Source organism: Chiloscyllium punctatum, chromosome 18 (genome assembly GCF_047496795.1).
Source record: "Chiloscyllium punctatum isolate Juve2018m chromosome 18, sChiPun1.3, whole genome shotgun sequence".
In the NCBI taxonomy this organism is placed as follows: domain Eukaryota; kingdom Metazoa; phylum Chordata; class Chondrichthyes; order Orectolobiformes; family Hemiscylliidae; genus Chiloscyllium; species Chiloscyllium punctatum.
Genome location: NC_092756.1, coordinates 73711015 through 73729509, shown reverse-complemented (window position 1 = coordinate 73729509; position 18495 = coordinate 73711015). Strand labels below are relative to the sequence as shown.

Below are 18495 nucleotides of genomic sequence, written 5' to 3'. Positions count from 1 at the left end.
GATTATTTTCCAGAGTTCAATAGAATCGGGGTTGGTTCCTGAGGATTGGAGGGCGGCTAATGTTGTGCCACTTTTTAAGAAGGGTGGGCGGGAGAAAGCAGGAAATTATAGACCAGTTAGTCTGACCTCAGTGGTGGGAAAGATGCTGGAGTCTATTATAAAGGATGAAATTACGGCACATCTGGATAATAGTAACAGGATAGGACAGAGTCAGCATGGATTTATGAAGGGGAAATCATGCTTGACTAATCTTCTTGAATTTTTTGAGGATGTAACTCGGAAGATGGACGAGGGAGATCCAGTGGATGTAGTGTACCTGGACTTTCAGAAAGCTTTTGATAAAGTCCCACACAAGAGGTTAGTGAGTAAAATTAGGGCGCACGGGATTGGGGGCAAAGTACTAGATTGGATAGAGAATTGGTTGGCTAACAGGAAACAAAGGGTAGTGATTAACGGCTCCATTTCGAAATGGCAGGCAGTGACCAGTGGGGTACCGCAGGGATCCGTGCTGGGACCGCAGCTTTTTACAATATATGTAAATGATATAGAAGATGGTATCAGCAATAACATTAGCAAATTTGCTGATGACACAAAGCTAGGTGGTAGGGTGAAATGTGATGAGGATGTTAGGGGATTACAGGGTGACCTGGACAAGTTAGGTGAGTGGGCAGATGCATGGCAGATGCAGTTTAATGTGGATAAATGTCTGGTTATCCACTTTGGTGGCAAGAACAGGAAGGCAGATTACTACCTCAATGGTATCAAATTAGGTAAAGGGGCTGTTCAGAGAGATCTGGGTGTTCTTGTCCACCAGTCAATGAAGGCAAGCATGCAGGTACAGCAGGTCGTGAAGAAGGCTAATAGCATGCTGGCCTTCATAACAAGAGGGATTGAGTCTAGAAGCAAAGAGGTGCTTCTGCAGCTGTACAGGGCCCTGGTGAGACCACACCTGGAGTACTGTGTACAGTTCTGGTCTCCAAATTTGAGGAAAGACATTCTGGCTATTGAGGGAGTGCAGCGTAGGTTCACGAGGTCAATTCCTGGAATGGCAGGATTGCCTTACACGGAAAGACTGAAGCGACTGGGCTTGTATACCCTTGAGTTTAGAAGACTGAGAGGGGATCTGATTGAAACGTATAGGCTTATGAAAGGACTGGACACTCTGGCAGGAGGGAACATATTTCCGTTGATGGGGGAGTGCCGAACCAGAGGACACAACTTAAAAATACGGGGTAGACCATTTAGGACAGAGATGAGGAGAAACTACTTCACACAGAGAGTGGTGGCTGTGTGGAATGCTCTGCCCCAGAGGGCAGTGGAGGCCCAGTCTCTGGATTCTTTTAAGAAAGAATTGGATAGAGCTCTTAAAGATAGTGGAGTCAAGGGGTATGGAGATAAGGCTGGAACAGGATACTAATTAGGAATGATCAGCCATGATCATATTGAATGGCGGTGCAGGCTCGAAGGGCAGAATGGCCTACTCCTGCATCTATTGTCTATTGTCTATTGTCTATTGACATTTATCCACATTAAACTGCATCTGCCATGCATCTGCCCACTCACCTAACTTGTCCAGGTCACCCTGTAATCCCCTAACATCCTCATCACATTTCACCCTACCACCTAGCTTTGTGTCATCAGCAAATTTGCTAATGTTATTGCTGATACCATCTTCTATATCATTTACATATATTGTAAAAAGCTGCGGTCCCAGCACGGATCCCTGCGGTACCCCACTGGTCACTGCCTGCCATTTCGAAATGGAGCCGTTAATCACTACCCTTTGTTTCCTGTTAGCCAACCAATTCTCTATCCAATCTAGTACTTTGCCCCCAATCCCGTGCGCCCTAATTTTACTCACTAACCTCTTGTGTGGGACTTTATCAAAAGCTTTCTGAAAGTCTTAAACCAAATAAGCACAAATTAAAATGTCCCAGTCATTTAAAAAGGCACTGTAACAAAAGTCAAAATATCCCAAGAAAGCTTACACTTACAGAGTCACAGAGTTGTACAGATCCTTCGCTCCAATTCGTCCATGCCAACCAGATATCCGAAAGTTATCTAGTCCCACAAACCAGCATTTGGTCCATATCCCTCTGAAACCTTCTTATTCATGTCCCCATCCAGCTGCCTTTTAAATGTTACAGAGTCTTAGAGTTATACACCACAGAAACAGACCCTTTGGTCCAACTCGTCTATGCCGACCTGATATCCTGAATTAATCTAGTCCGACTTGCCAGCATTTGGCCCATATCCCTCTAAACCCACCCTGTTCATATACCCCCATCCAGATGCCTTTTAAATGTTTTGGAGGAGCCGGGGTTAGACTGGGGTGGACAAAGTTAAAAATCACACAACACCAGGTTATAGTCCAGCGGGTTATTATTCTTCTCACTGTAAACCTATGCCCTCTGTTTTTGTACTCCCCCACCCTGGGGAAAAGACTGAAGCTATTCACCCTGTCCATGTCCCTCATGATTTTATAAACCTCTATAAGGCCACCCTTCAGCCTCCAACACTCCAGAGAAAATAGCCTCAGTCTATTCCTCCTCCCCCAATAGCACAAACCCTGTAACCCTTGCAACACCCTTGGAAATTATTTCTGAATGCTTGCAAGTTTTACAACCTCTTTCTATAGCAGGGAAACCAGAATTGAACGCAGTATTCCAAAAGGTGGCCTAACTAATACCTGTACAGCCACAACCCAACATCCCAATTCCTATACTCAATGCTCTGACTCATAAAAGCAAGTGGATCAAATGCCTTCTTCACTGTGCTATCTACCTGCAACTCCTTCTCTTCCTAATCTGTGTGTATGTGAGTTACAATAATCTTTTTGCATTCTGATATGAATAGATTCACTCTTTTGTTAATTCAACATATCCAGGTTTAATTGGATACTTTTAAATACCAATTCAATTGGTTTGTGAAGAAGACATCCACAAGAAAGGGTCCCTTTTAAAATTAACCTGTTAGTGACCAACCAAGGATCCAGGTAAATGAAGAAAGGAAACCATTTCATCCCTGCTCACCTGGGAGCTTAACAATTTGGGGTATCTGTCTGGAACTGTAATAACGTGGGGAACAATTCTCACACCAGCCTCTCTTTGTAAGTGCTCCATGTATTTACGAAACAATGCCCTTCACCAGAACATCTCAGTGATATATTTAACATTCCATTCACATTAATCACTCTAAGGGCATGATCTACATTAAGAATATAAACAGTAAGTGTTGAAACTCTCAGGTTTGGAAGCATCTGCCGAAAAAAACAAAATGAATATTGCAAATTGATAATTGTGTTTCTCTCCACAGATGCTACCTGAGCTGCATTTCAATATTTCCTGATTTTATTGCAGATTTCCAGCACTTGTGGCATTTAACTTTTGTATATTTTTTTTATGTAAGGAAAATGGAGATTTGAAAATATTGAATGGGACTTTTGCTCATTAACCTCTTGGGAATTGTCTCCTATTGAATGATTTGATTCAGCCTGTAGACAAGGTGCAATCATGACAAAGTCTGTGGGTTTGTACTTATTATATATCAAGGAACAGCTCATCAAATAAGGCAATCCTCTGAAACATATGAATTCTCACCTCAAGTTTGGGGAGAAAGGTATAAAAGTATTAGATGGGGTGAGATCTGATCAACTTCAGAAAAACTTTGATCTTAAAACTACAATTCTACAGTGAATGTGAAATATTGCGAAGTGTATGTTTAATTGTCCATGATATTTGTTTCTCCGTATTTAATTTTTATAAGTATCTGTAGAGTAATTAATAAACATATATTTACGAACCATTGTCATGCATTATTTTGGTAATTTTATAATTTGCCATTACTTTCTCTTCACCTTATTCAAGGAGAGTGTTTATTACAGTGAGTGATACCACACAGTATTTCAATTGCACTGAATTGGTTTTGAAAGATAACTCAATAAATGCAGGTTGATGCTGTCGATGGTTCCTGTCGATATATTTCGTTGACCTGTTCAGACGTGTTATGATGTTAAGTCTCAGGCAGAAAGAGGAAGAAGGTATAAGTAAGGTTCAAGAAACTGAAGACAGACAGAGCCCTGGAGATAACAGGAATGAACTCAAACTAGGAAATAGAGAATTTGAAGGGACCATGCAATGTTTATGGAAAACAGGATTAAGGAACCTCCAAGGCATTTTACAGAGGGATAACAAGCAACAGGTCACCAGGGAAAGAGTATGTCTTCTCAGAGAAAAGGAGGGAATTTACACATGGAGCCGGAGGAAGTGGGTGAGGTTCTTAATGAATAAACTGTATTGGTATTTCCAAAGGATTCTGGTTGTCCAAGATGGAGGAAGGGAAAAAGGTGTGACTGTAAGAGCTGCCCCTTTATTGAGGCATTTTGGGTGTTGGAGGTGATTTCCTCAAATTCCAGGAGCAGCAATTACTGTTTTATTATGCAACTTTGGAGAAAAAAACCTCAAAACAACGGCACTTTTAAAAGGAAGAAAGGGAGACAAAGAAAGTGAGTACATGGTCAGGAGGGCGGGAGGGAAGAAACCTACACTGCTCACTGATATGGATAGGAAGGGTCGAGAGGGATATGGGCCCAGTGTGGGCGAATGGGACGAGATTAGATTAGGATATGGGGTCGGCATGGACGGGATGGACCGAAGGGTCTGTTTCCATGCTGTACATCTCTATGACTCTATGATATGGTGGATGGTGAGTCTTGTATATTGATATTCTAGAGCATGTCAATATTAAAAAGGAGGTGTTGGGGTGTTTTGAAAAGCATTAAGGTAGACAAGTCCCCAAGACCTGATGGAATCTATCATAGAATCCTGAGAGAGGCAGGTGTGGAAATTGCTACGGATTTGTACAAAATATTTTATATCCTTTCTGGTGACAGGAGAATTCCTAGAGGACTGGAGAATACCCAATGTTGTTTCTTTAAGAATGGCAAAAAGAATAATTCAGGAAATTAAAGGCCAGATTGGCTTCCTGTTATTCATAGCTTGGTCATCACTGTCTGTGCCTGGATGGTACCCTCTGGAAGTCACTCTGTAAAGATCTCCACCCCTCTACCTTGGGGTCTCAGGATCTCAAGGTGTTCCTCTCTCTGGCCAAGGTTTCGGTCCATGTGTAATGGTTTCCTGAATGTGGTTCCTGTGAAGTGCCTTGTGCCATGAAAAGGGATCCCTAGATGCAGGCTGTAGTTGGGTTGAAGTGTTATGGAGAACAGGCCGAGATGAGGCCGAGATGAGATCAGCCATGATCGTGTGGAATGACAAAGCAGGCTCGAGGAGCTAAATTGCCGAATTTTTAAGATCTTCGGAGCACAACCAAAGACAGAGCTATCAATTGCTGTGGGTGTCTAACATGGTATCTCACCTCAGATGCATCATGAAGAGGGTGTCCATGTTCAAAGCCCGGGGTTGTGAGTTCATATCCCATTTGGGCTGTTATGTTTTTAAACATGAACTCTGATCAGCACCCTGTGTCTGTTTGATCTCAATTCCAGTTAATAAGGGGAGATGGTGGTGCAGTGCTAGACCTGGAGTAGGAATCCAGAACACCAAGTTCATGGTGTCGGGTAGATGGACTGTAATCCCACCATACAAGGTGGTGAAATCTCAGCTCAGGAGGAACTTTGTCTGATGGTAGCCATATATTGCTATTGAGGTTTGTTAGGAAGCTAACTGGTTCCATATTCTCCTTTCAGGAAGAAAACCTGGTGAGACGACAGACCCACAACAATGTGGTTGACTCACCCTCTGGGCAATAAACACTGGCCTAGTCAGAAACATATCGTATTCCCTCCCTGTAGCTCGGACACAATCCTGGAACACCCTCCATTGATTCATTGTAGGTTTACCTCCAACAAATGGTCAAAAATCACACCACACCAGGTTATAGTCCAACAGGTTTATTTGAAAACACGAGCTTTCGGAGCATTGCTCCTTCATCAGGTGTAATGAGAGAGGAGGCATCAGACACAGAATGTATAAGTAAAATATCAAAGGGTCATACAAGTGATGCGAATGTATTGAACAAATCCAAAATGGCCGACTCCCTCCTGTTAAATCTTCAATCAGTTCGAAAGGAGATACAGGCAGCACATGGATTGCAGTGGTTCAAAAAGATAGCTCCCCATCACCTTTCAGGGGAAACTAGGGAGAGGCAATAAATGTTGATCTAGTCAGCAATGTTCACGCCCTGGAAATGAATAAAAACAATCCCACAATGGAAAAAACCGCCAGGGGAAAGGTCATAGTGTAATGACTTGAAAACATCAAGCCCCAACTTTGGATGGTTTCTATTGCTATGTTTTACATTATCATCCAAAACGCACCAGTCATTGACATAAAGGTTATGATTTGGAGGAGCCGGTGTTAGACTGGGGCGGACAACGTTACAAATCACACAGCACCAGGTTATAGTCCAACAGGTTTATTGGGAAACACTAGCTTTCGAAGAGCTGCTTCTTCATCAGGTGGTTGTGGAGCAGGATCGTAAAACACTGAAGTTTTAGCAACAGGATTGTAGTGTCATGGCATGTAATATTAAACAAATTGAGCTGAAGTCTTTCATCTTTTAGAATGATCATGTTAGTTTCAGTTCCTTGTTATGTACATCCCAGACCTTTGTTAAAGTTACATTCTCAAGAGAGTTTTAACAATCGGTGCCATCTCAGCTCAGATAATGCATTGAAGATGTGAGGTTAAAATCTGTCTGTGTCACAATGTTCGGTCAGACTGATTCTATTTCTGAAGTGGCATTTACAGAATCTGACATGGTTTTATGCAGTTTTTGAGCAAAACAAAACATAATTCTGAACGTACAAATTCACCCCACAAATGTAAATGTGTGTGTGTGCAGGGGAGACTGAGTGAGTGTGTGCATTTGGGTGTGCGTGGGAGGGGGCGATGGTGTGAGTGTCTGTGAGAGTGTGTGTATGTGTATGTGTTTGAGTGTAATGGGGTATACATCTGTGAGAAGGTGTGCATGTGGGTGTGCATGTGGGAGCATGTGTGTGTATTGTGTGACAGGATGAGTGTGTGTGTGTGTGTGTGTGTGTGTGTGTGTGTGTGTGTGTGTGTGTGTGTGTGTGTGTGTACAGTGCAGTGGGGTCAGCTGTCGTGTGACATGAACCCATGGTCCCAGTTGAGGCCATCCCCATGTGTACCAAAGTTGGTTATCAGCTTCTGCTCGGCCACGTTTCGTTGATGCCTGTCCCAAAGTCCACCTTGGAGGATGATTACCTGAAGGATCGAGGTTGAAAGTCCCAGATCGTTGAAGTGATCTCCGACTGGGAGGGAACACCTCTGTTTGGTGATTGTTACGCGGTGCCCATTCATCTGTTGGCGTAGCCTCTGCTCGGTCTCGCCAATGTACCATGCATTGGGCATCCTTCCCTGCAGCGTATGAGATAGACAACATTGGCCGAGTCACATGAGTACCTGCCGCGTACATGGTGGGAGATGTCCCCATGTGAAATGGCGGTATCCATGGCGACACTCTGACACGTTTTACAGTGTCTGCTGTGACAGGGTTGTTTGGTGTTGTCCTGAAGGCCGGGCAGTTTGCTGTGAACAATGGTCTGTTTAAGGTTTGGTGGCTGTTTAAAGGTGAGAAGTGGAGGGGTGGGGAAGGTCTTGGCGAGGTGCTCATCCTCATCGATAATGTGTTGCAGGCTGTGGAGAATGTGACGTAGTTTCTCAGCTCCTGGTAAGTACTGGACAATGAAGGGTACCCTGTTGGTTGTAGCTCGTGTCTGTCTCCTGAGGAGGTCATTGCAGTTTCTCCCTGGGGCATGTCAGAACTGGCGATTGATGAGTTAAGCATCGTATCACATTCTTATCAGGGCATCCTTGTGTACTTCCAAGTGCCCCTCACATTCCCCCTCACCAGAACAGATCCTGTGTAAGTGTACGGCTTGTACAGAGGGGACGGCTGTTTTAATATGTTGAGGGTGGGTTTGTGGTTGAGTGAGGTGCTGTGGTGCCCATCCTTGATGGAGATGCATGTGTCCAAGAATGAGACAGATACTAAACAGTAGTCCATGGTGAGTTTGATGGTGGGATGAAACTCGTGAAATGTTGGTGAACATAAATGTTGGGAGAGTGCAGCATTGTTCTGACATGAACACAACCAAGGTTGAGGGGATCAATTCTCCTGACATGGCCCCAGAAGCACGTGTTGTCCCATTGACCTTACAGCTCCATCTCTGATCTTCTAAGCTACTGCCTGTGGTTTACATCCCTTCTGGGGATACTTTCAATTTAAACATTCTCTCCAATTAAAACCCTCTCACTGCATTATCTCCATTCAAATTAAGTTAATCTCTGACCTCATGTCTTTAAAACTCTGCATGCCTGCTTTGAGATCATCGAACTGTACAAACATTGAGCTTGCTTGACCTCTATACTGTCCTGTTGGCATTTAACAGAAAAAAATGCAGGTGAAATAAAGTTATTCCACACTCAATAATTTATATTTACATTCAATGAGTTGGACCAAGATAACAGTGAACCTCAAGGTGGAAGATTCATTGAAAATATTCGGTTTGCAAGTAATGATAGACACAGTGAAAAGTTTTGTCTTGTGAGCAATACAGGCAGCTCACAGAGTTCAGTAGCATAGATAAGTAAATAATAGGGAAACAGCAGCAGGAAACTGTTTCAAAACCGGTTGGTGTGTGTATTCAGGCTTCTGTACCTTCTCCCCGATGGTAGAGGTTGTAGAAAAACATTGCCAGGGTGGGATCGGTCTTTGAGAATGCTGGAGACCTTTCCTTGACAGTGGGCCTGGTAGATGGATTCTACAGATGGGAGGTTTGCCTTTGTGATTGTCTGGGCCGAGTTCTCTGTAACCGTCTCCAATCTTGAATGGTACAGTTGCCATACCAGGTAGTGATACATCCAGACAGAATGCTGTCGATGGTGCACCTATAAACATTGGCAGGGGTATTCTCTGTCAGTAATATCCGATGTTCTGGAGGGATCAGTGTTGAAGGGTTGGTTTGTTGATGAGAGTGTGATGAGAGCTGGCTTCCAAAAACAACCTGTCCAACCGCACTCTCAGGAATCTCGTCCCCATCCAGAAACAGCAGCCACTTGATCACCACCTTCAACATTCAAACCTGCAGATCCCCGAAAATCTTGTGCAAGATCATGTTGGAGACCACTGACCATCAACTGAATGCAGCGATTTGGATTTTTCCAAGATAGATTAGAAATAAAAGAAAAGCCACATAGACACCCCAGATGGCACTTGAACCCACAATCCCTGGCTTAGGAGGCCAGTGCCTTATCCATTAGGCCACTGGGGCCCCATGTGGTGGGTCACAATGGGAGTCTTTAAATACTGCACCCTGATCTCTAATAGTGTGTGTTTCTGTGTGTTGTTCTCTCACTGATTGGTTCTTACCCCTTCCATCTCATGCCAAATTGTTGGCTGCTTGATAAATTGATCCCGCCTCGCATTTCTTCCCAAACGGATAGATGAGAAATCAACCAAACTCCAACTTTGCACATCTCAAGTCTGAGGAAAATGGAGGAGACAGGAAAATAGCAAAGGGCTCAATGTTATTTTGTGCAGCACCTTGAAGATATTTGCAGTTCCTGGGGAAGGTGGAAGTGGAGATGTTGCAAAAAGCTGCATTGAGGACAAATCAACAGAATCAAAGCAGGCATTCAGCCCGTTGTGCCTGTGCTGTCTCTTTCAGACAATTCACCCCAAGATCTCCCAAATCCTGGAATTATCTTGTATAAGTTTCTACTAAACAGCATTTGCCATAATCTCAACACAGGCACAATGGTTTTTAACAGAGTAGCTAAAAATTCCAGTCAATTTGGATTGAGATGAAGTTGACATGGGATGAAAATCAGCCACTGCAAAGACCAGGCTTAAAAATGAAATCCCTGAAATCCCAGATTTCAGAGGCCAGTGCCATAGCCATTAGGCCAGGAGGGCACTATGTTGGTAGACCACTGGAAACAGTTGACCTCAAATGAGTGCGAAAGCCAAGCACACTCCCAGATCTGTGACAACACACTGAGGGAGGCACGAAAGGTTCAGGCAGCTGCTGCCAAGGTGTAACAGGGAAACAACACAGTCTCAGGTCTTTCTGACAAATGATCACATCGTCCTTTCAGTTCTCAGACCCTCTTGGTGCCTGACTCTGAACAGAGATCGTTTTCTGCCCAAGTACAAAATGCCTTCCTTTCCACAACGATACAGAAGGTTTGAGAAATGTCAATATTCCAATGGTTTGTTGGTTCTTTTCTCTCTGCATAGACTGTACACAACTGATTTAGAACCTTTGTATGCATTTCCAAATGATGTTACAAACTGTTTCAAAACTTTGTTAATAAAATCAAGTTGAATCGCAAATTAAATTTAGTCTCCCTTTGTCCCCATCACCAACAAGAATACTTGAGTCAAGTTGTGAGGAATTCATCAGACCAATGAGACTCCAGGAATTCTTCCAAGATGTCAGCAATGATCCCAATGAGCCAACCAATGAACGGGAACAGTCATCAGAGAGATCCATCGTGGAGCGACCAAAGAAGGAGTCGATTTGTATCCCTGCGGAGGGCCGCTGTCCTGACCTTGAGATGTATGCTCAACCGTCAGGAGATGGGTGAATGACAGATTTAAAAATCACACAACACCAGGTGAGAGTCGAACATGTGGAAGCACTAGGTTTCGGAGCACTGCTCCTTCATCAGGTGGTTGAGGAGAATAAGATTGCAAGACACAGAATTTAAAGCAAGTGTTTACAGTGTGATGCAACTGAAATTGTATCTTGAGAAAGACCTGGATTGTTTGTTAAGTCTCTCATCTTTTCGAATGGCCAGGTTGGTTTTCGTTCTTTCATATGTAAATTGCAAAACTTTTATCAAAAGTTATATTCTCAAGTGAACTTTAATAATTGGTATCGTGTCGGCCCAGATGATGTATTGAAGGTGTGAGCTTCCCTGTGTGAGGCTGTCTGTGCCACAATGGTCAGACTGATTCTAATTTAAAAACAGATTTACAACATCTTACATGGATTCATACAATTTTTGAGCAAAGTAAAATGTAATTCTTTAAGTACAAGTTCATCACACAAACTTATGTGTGTGTGTGTATATACGTGTGTGTGTGTGTGTGTGTGTCTGTGTATGTGAAAATGTGTGTGTGTGTGTGAATGTGTGTGTGTATATGTGTGTGTGTATGTGTATGTGTGTGTGTGTATGTGTGTGTGCGTGTGTATATGTGTGTGTGTGTGTGTGTGTGTGTGTATGTTTATGTGTCTGTGTGTGTAGGTGAATGGGGTCACCTGTAATGTCCCAGTTGAGGCCATCTCCATTGTTACCAAACTTGGTGATCAGCCTCTGCTCGGCCACTTTTCATTGTTGCCTGTCCCGAAGTCCCCCTTGGAGGAAGGTCCGAGGTCGAATGTCCCAAATTGCTGAAGTGTTCTCTGACTGGGAGGGAACACTCCTGTCTGTTGACACTCATGACAGCCCCAACCCCCATCCCATACACGCACACGCACATGCACACACACACACATGCACACACACACACACACACATGCACACACGCACTCGCGCACACACACACACACACACACACAAGCACATATAAGTTTGTTGGTGAATTTGTATTTGCAGAACTACATTTTACTTTGCTCAAAAACTGCATGAACTGCACAGCAAAGGAGAGAATTGTGGCTGCTCCCAGAGTCAGGTGGCTCAGTGGTTAGCACTGCGACCTCACAATACCAGGGTCCCAGGTTCAATTCCAGCCTTACATAACTGCCTGTGTGGAGTTTGCACATTGCTCTGGTTTCCTCCCACAGTACAAAGGTGAATTGGCCATGTTAAGTTGCCCATAGTGTTACCTGTTTCCACACTGTAGGTGGTCGAATCCAGGGGAAGGATCTGAAGGCCCTAATTTACGAGGGCTCTAAGCTCATGCCTTTCCAGGACTTCTCAGCGGTGGGAAACCAGAAAAGGAAACCTTACGATGATGAGCCTAAGACATAGGAATGGAAGTAAGGCCATTCAGCCCATCGGGTCCACCCTGCCATTCAATTGTGAATGATGGGCATTTCAACGCCACTTTGTGTCACTCTCATCGTCATCCTTAGGCTGTGCCCATGGGTCTTGATGGAAACACATTCCCAGCATCCACCCTTTCTAAGCCATGCATTATCTAGTAAATTTGTATTAGATCTCCACTCAACCTTCTAAACTCTAATCAACGCAATCCCAGGATCCTCAGCTGTTCATCGTATGTTAAGCCTCCCATTCCAGGGATCATCTGTGTGAATCTCCGCTGGACATGCTCCAGTGCCAGTATGTCCTTCCTGAGGTGTGGAGCCCAAAATTGGATACAGTATTTCAAATGGGGCCTAACCATAGCTTTATAAAGTCTCAGAAGGACATCGCTGCTTTTACATTCCAACCCTCTTGAGATAAATGGCAACATTACATTTGTTTTCTTAACCACAGACTCAACCTGCAAGTCAACCTTTAGAGATTCCTGGACTATCATTCCCAGATCCCTTTGTACTTTGGCTTTATGAATTTTCTCACTGTTTAAAAAATAGTCCATGCCTGTATTCCTTTTTCCAAAGTGCAAGTCCTAGCATTTGCTCAGGTTAAATTTCATCAGCCATTTCCTGGACCACTTTCCGAAACTGTCTAAATCTTTCTGCAGCCTCCCACCTCCTCAGAACGACCTGCTTGTCTGCCTAACTTTGCATCATCGGTGAACTTCGCCAGAATGCCCCCCAGTCCCTTCCTCCAGATCATTAATATATAAAGTGAACAGCTGCGGCCCCAACACTGAACCCTACGGGACACCACTTGTCACCAGCTACCATTCCAAGAAAGAACCTTTTATCCCAACTCTCTGCCTTCTGTCAGACAGCCAATCCCCAATCCATGCCAGTAGCTCACCTCGAACACCATGGACCCTCACCTTACTCAGCAGTCTCCCGTGAGGCACCTTATCAAAGGTCTTTTGGAAATCGAGGTAGACAACATCCACTGGTTTTCCCTGGTCTAACCTACTTGTTACCTCTTCAAAGAATTCTAACAGGTTTGTTAGGCATGACCTCCCCTTACTAAATCCATGCTGACTTGTTCTAATCCAACCCTGCACTTCCAAGAATTTAGAAATCTCATCCTTAATGATGGATCCTAGAATTTAACCTACAACCGAGATTAGGCTAACAGGCCTATAGTTTTCCATCTTTTATCTTGATCTTTTCTTGAACAAGGTGTTTACAACAGTGATTTTCCAATCATCTGGGAATTTCCCTGACTCCAGTGATTTTTGAAAGAATAAAAATAGCCTCTACTATTTCCTCAGCCACTTCCCTCAGAACTCTAGGATGTCGACCATCGGGGCCGGGAGATTTATCAATTTTTAGACCTTTCAGCTTTTCTAGCACTTCCTCTTTTGTAATGGCTACCATATTCAAATCTGCCCCCTGACTCTCCTTAATTGTTAGGATAATGCTCATGTCTTCCACTATGAAGACTGACACAAAGTATTTACCAAGTTCTTCAGCCATTTCCTTATCTCCCTTCCCGAACGTTCCTGCATCAATTTGGAACGGCCCAATTTCTACTTTTGCCTCTCGTTTGTTTCTTATGTATCAAAAGAAACTTTAATAATCGTTTCTTACATTACTGGCGAACTTACCTTCATATTTGATCCTCTCCTTCCTATTTCTATGTCTTTGTTATCCTCTGTTTGTTTTTGTCAGCTTCCCAATCTTCTGATTTCCCAGTGCTCTTGGCCACTTTGTAGACTCTCTCTTTCCCTATGATACATTTCCTGACTTCCTTTGTCAGCCCTGGCTGTTTAATTCCCGCCCCCTGACGGATAATGTTTCTGCCAAGAGAAGACTGAGGGAGTTTGGGATCCAGTACTCTCTGAGGTATCCGGCGGTGCTCTGATAACCTTACATGGATCCGTACATCTCTTTGATACATCGGAGAAGGCAAGAGACTTTGTGGACAAATTAACCGAATCTGAACAATTTAGTATCTACAAATAGTGTTGTTTGGTTATGTCTTTGTTGTTTTTTAAAACAACTGAGGAAGTCCAGTTGGAGCTTTCTTTTCCTTGTTTTCCCGATTGGTAATAATCCGGTTTAAACTGTGTTTGGTGGCGGTTGAGATGTGTACTTTCAATTTCTAAGTGAATTTATATCAGAGGATGGGTGGGGTATTTACCCCATCGATCTGAAATGTTTTTTTCTTTATTCATAAAGTAAATATGGTATATTTACTTTCTATTCTGCTTGTTTTTGTGGTATGGCTTTAGCTAGAAGGAGGGAAAATGGTTGGGATGGCTAGATGCCCACTTATGGGCAATTTGGGATGGGTAGTTGCCCCCTCTGGGCAGGAGGTGAGTTCCCCTATTCGGCGCCATTGGCACTTTATATGGTGGTTTGTCTTGCTTTTAATCTGTGATAGTTTTGGAGGTTCGTTAAATGTAGTGGTTTCAGTTTATGTAGTTTTTATATTTGATGGATCATATGACACTAAGTCTCAGTGATTTGTGGTTCGAGTTCCTCCTCTCTGGAATTTAAATGTTACTGCAGAAGGTTATGGCTAATGACTTGATTAAATGGTGAACCTGGAATATCAAGGGAAGTCACTCACCAATTAAGAGGAAGAAGGTACTTTTGAGTCTTAGAAAGGAGAAAGTGGAGATTCCTTTGTTACAGGAGACACACTTGGATGACAGGGAGCATTTGAAACTACAGCAGAATGGCTTTGATCGGGTTTACTTCACATCATTTAATACTAGAAATAGGAGAGTGGCTATATTGGTGAGGAGGAATCTCCCATTTAAGTTACAAGAGTGTGTTAAAGACACACACAGAGGAGGAGTGAGATACGTTTTCTAAATTAATCACTCTGGAGTCCTGGCATATCATTATAGGGGGAGATTTTAACTGTCTCATGTATCCCACAGTACTGAGGTTCCCCAAAGCCCCCCCTCCCACCCCCGATACCCTCTGTACAAACAAAACAATTAATGGATCTGTGTGTGGAGTGAGGGTTGGTGGACATCTGGAGGTGTCTCCACCCTACAGGCAGGGATTTTACAATTTTTTTCCAATCCACACAGATGTCACACCAGGATTGATTTTTTTCCAATCCCTGTGGCAACCTTGGAGTTGGTGGCACCTTGTACGATCGGTAATATTACCATCTCTGATCACACTCCAGTGTCCCTGTTGGTTAAGATTAAGGACGTTACAGTGGGTCCAAGGCACTGGCGAATGGATCCCTTTATCCTCAAGGATAATACGTTTGTGGAGTATTTCTCTCAGGAATATTGGCCTTTCCGAGACATTAAATCACGCTCAGTTAGTAACCAATCCTTCGTTTCGGAAATTGCCAAAGCCTATGCCAGTGGGTCAGTTATTTCCTACTCTGCCAGTAGGAGCCGGCAGAAGGGTGAGCAGCAACGTCTCCTCGAAACACAGTTGAAGGCAGCTGAGAAGGCCTACTTTGACAGGCCCTCGTTGGTCAAGTTACAGAGGATTACGGCGCTGCGGTCTGCATTGAATTCCGTGCTCACGCAGACAGCAAAGAACGAGCTTACTTTTGCAAAGCAAAGGTTATATGATCATGGAGACAGGTCTGGGAAACACTTACCGTATCTCGCTAGGAAAAGGAGCGCCCCTCAAGCCATTACGGTGATTAGGGAAGGGTCTGGGGACCGAACATGTGACTCCAAAAAGATTAATGTGTCATTCCAGAGATATTACTCTAAGTTATACCAATCTGAGGTTTGTGAGGAGGGGCGGGCCCAAATGGAGGCTTTATTCAAGGATCTGGAGCTCCTGGGTGTGACCCCCGAACAAGAGTCTTTTCTCAATGTCCCCTTATCAGAGTGAGAGGTGCAGGAGGCTGTGAAGCAGCTTCAGAGTGGAAAGGCACCTGGTCCTGATGGACTTCCCAGCGAATTCTAGAAGGAATTTATAAACATATTGTCAGGCCCGATGTTCAACATGTTTAATGACTCATACAGCCATGATAGTCTCCAGCAATCTCTGAGAGAGGCCAATATTTCGCTTATTCTTCAAAAAGGGAATGTCCCGGGGGACTGTGCTTTGTACAGGCCCATTTCACTCTTAAATGTGGACTTTAAAATCCTCTCCAAGACCCTTGTGTTAAGGCTGGAGACTGTGTTACCTTCTATTGTTAAAGAGGACCAGACGGGCTTCATAAAGGGCCGCAGATCCTCCAATAATGTTAGGAGGCTGCTTAATGTAATTCAAGTGTGTCAACAACAGTCAATATAGGGATTGGTGATTTCTCTAGATACAGAGAAGGCCCTTGACCGAGTTGAGAGGGCGTACCTTTTCTATACTCTGGAGCGGTTTGTTTTGGGTGAAGTTTTTATAAGATAGGTAAAGGTTCTCCACAATGACCCTCTCACTGCAATCATCACCAACAGGGTGTGATCAAGCAATTTTAACATTTTTGGGGTCAGCCGACAGGTCTGTTCCCTTTCCCCACTGCTTTTTACAGTGGGGATCGAATCATTGGTGGAGGGCATTCATAGGGATCCCAATATATCAGCTCCAGACGGGGGGTCAAATTTACATCAGAGTTTATTGTATGTGGATGATGTCCTAATTCTTTCGTCAAATCCAGCAGTTTCAGTCCCTCGCCTGTTAGCATGCATCTGTGTGTTTGGCACCTTTTTGGGGGACAAGATTAATCTTTCAAAATCAGAGACTATGCCTATGGGTGGTGTTATGAAAGTGTTAAGTCTTGAGGGTGAATATCGATTCCCATTTAAATGGTCACAGGGGGGTTTTGTGTATTTGAGCGTGTTCATTACTCCAGTTCGGAATCGGTTGTTCAAAGCCAATTTTGTTCAATTATTTGACAAAATCAAACAAGACCTTCAAAGATGGAGGCGCTTCTGGTCTCGTGGTTGGGTCGGATAGTGTTTATTAAGATGAATATTCTCCCTCGTTTACTATCCCCTATATGGATGCTCCCTCTGATTTTCGATAAGCAAACATTCAGGAGACTGAACGGCTGGTTCAGCCCCTTTATTTGACATCGTCAGTGGCCCCTCATTAAATGAGCTAAACTGCGATTGTTTCACAGACTGGGGGGAGTGGATCTCCCAGACATTAAAAGCTACCAACTAAGCTCACTTTTATCCTACATGAGTGATTGGGCTTGTGGGGACCCTCTTTCAATGTGGTTAGATATTGAAACCTCCCAGGCTAAGGTGACCCCTTACTCACTTGCTGTGTTTGGACAAAATGAGGACAGTTAGGGAATATTGCCATAACCCAATAGTTATCGATTCTGTTAAAGCATGGTGGGCAATTCGGCAGAGGGAAGGCAATATTGGCAAGACATCTTCTCTTACACCGGGTATGCCAGGTTTTCAACCGGGGATAATAGATTTAGGATCCAAACATTGGGCAGTTAGGGGTGTGTCTTGTGTGGGTGTTTTGTTTGTGGGAGACACAATGATGTCCTTCGATCAGTTAGCACGGAAACACAAGCTACCGAACAGGGATTTCTTTTGTTTATTTCAAGTTAGAGATTTTATTCAAACAAAGACGATACTTTTGACTGATCCCTCCAAGTCCGACATAGAGAGAGGGGTGATTTAGCCCCATATCCTGCAGACCCCACAAAGTTCTGTATTTTTCTGACACAACATCCCACCAAACCCAAAACAGACCTGGGGATGTTTCCAGGGGAGATGAGAATTCGATTTGACATCAGACAAAGAAGATCAGTCATGAAGACAAAGCTTAAAAGTTAGCCATCCCAGATGGGACTTGAACCACAATTCCAGGCTGAGGAGGCCAGTGCCTTATCCATTAGACCACTGGGGCCACACGTGCATAGTTAAAATGGCAGCCTATAAGTACTGCACCTTGAAGCTCTCATATTGTGTTCTTCTCTGGGTTTTATACTCACACTGATTGGTTGTTCCCCTTGCATCTCATTCTAAATCATTGGCTGCTTGATAAAATTGATCTTACCTCCCAAATCTCCCCAAATGGACAGACAAGAAATCCACCAAACTCCAACGTTGCACAACTCAAGTCTGAGGAAAATGGAGCAGACAGGAAAATAGCAAAGAGCTCAATGTTATTGTGTGCACCAGTTTCAAGATATTTGCAGTTAGTGGGGAAGGAGGAAGTGGAGATTTTGCAAAAAGCTGCATTGAGGACAATTCAACAGGATCTTAGCGGGCATTCAGCCCATTGGGGATGTGCTGTCTCTTTCAGACAATTCACCCCAAGATCTCCCAAACCCTGGAATTTCCTTGTGCAAGTTTCTACTAAAGAGCATTTTCCATAATCCCGAAGCAGGGAAGTGATTTTTAACAGAGTAGTTGAAAAATCCAGTCAATTTGGATTGAGATGGAGTTGATATGGGTTGAAAATCAGCCACCACAAAGACCAGGCTTAAAAAGTCAACACCCCAAAAAGGTTTTGAACCT

At 43.7% G+C, this 18495-nt stretch overlaps 1 non-coding gene across 1 annotated transcript; it reads right to left on the bottom strand.

Annotated features, from left to right (window-relative positions):
* Nucleotides 1–9240: 9240 nt before the first annotated feature.
* trnar-ccu (transfer RNA arginine (anticodon CCU)) lies at nt 9241–9313 on the bottom strand. The gene has a single exon. It is a non-coding gene; the product is annotated as a tRNA-Arg (tRNA).
* Between the last annotated feature and the right edge of the window lie 9182 nt (nt 9314–18495).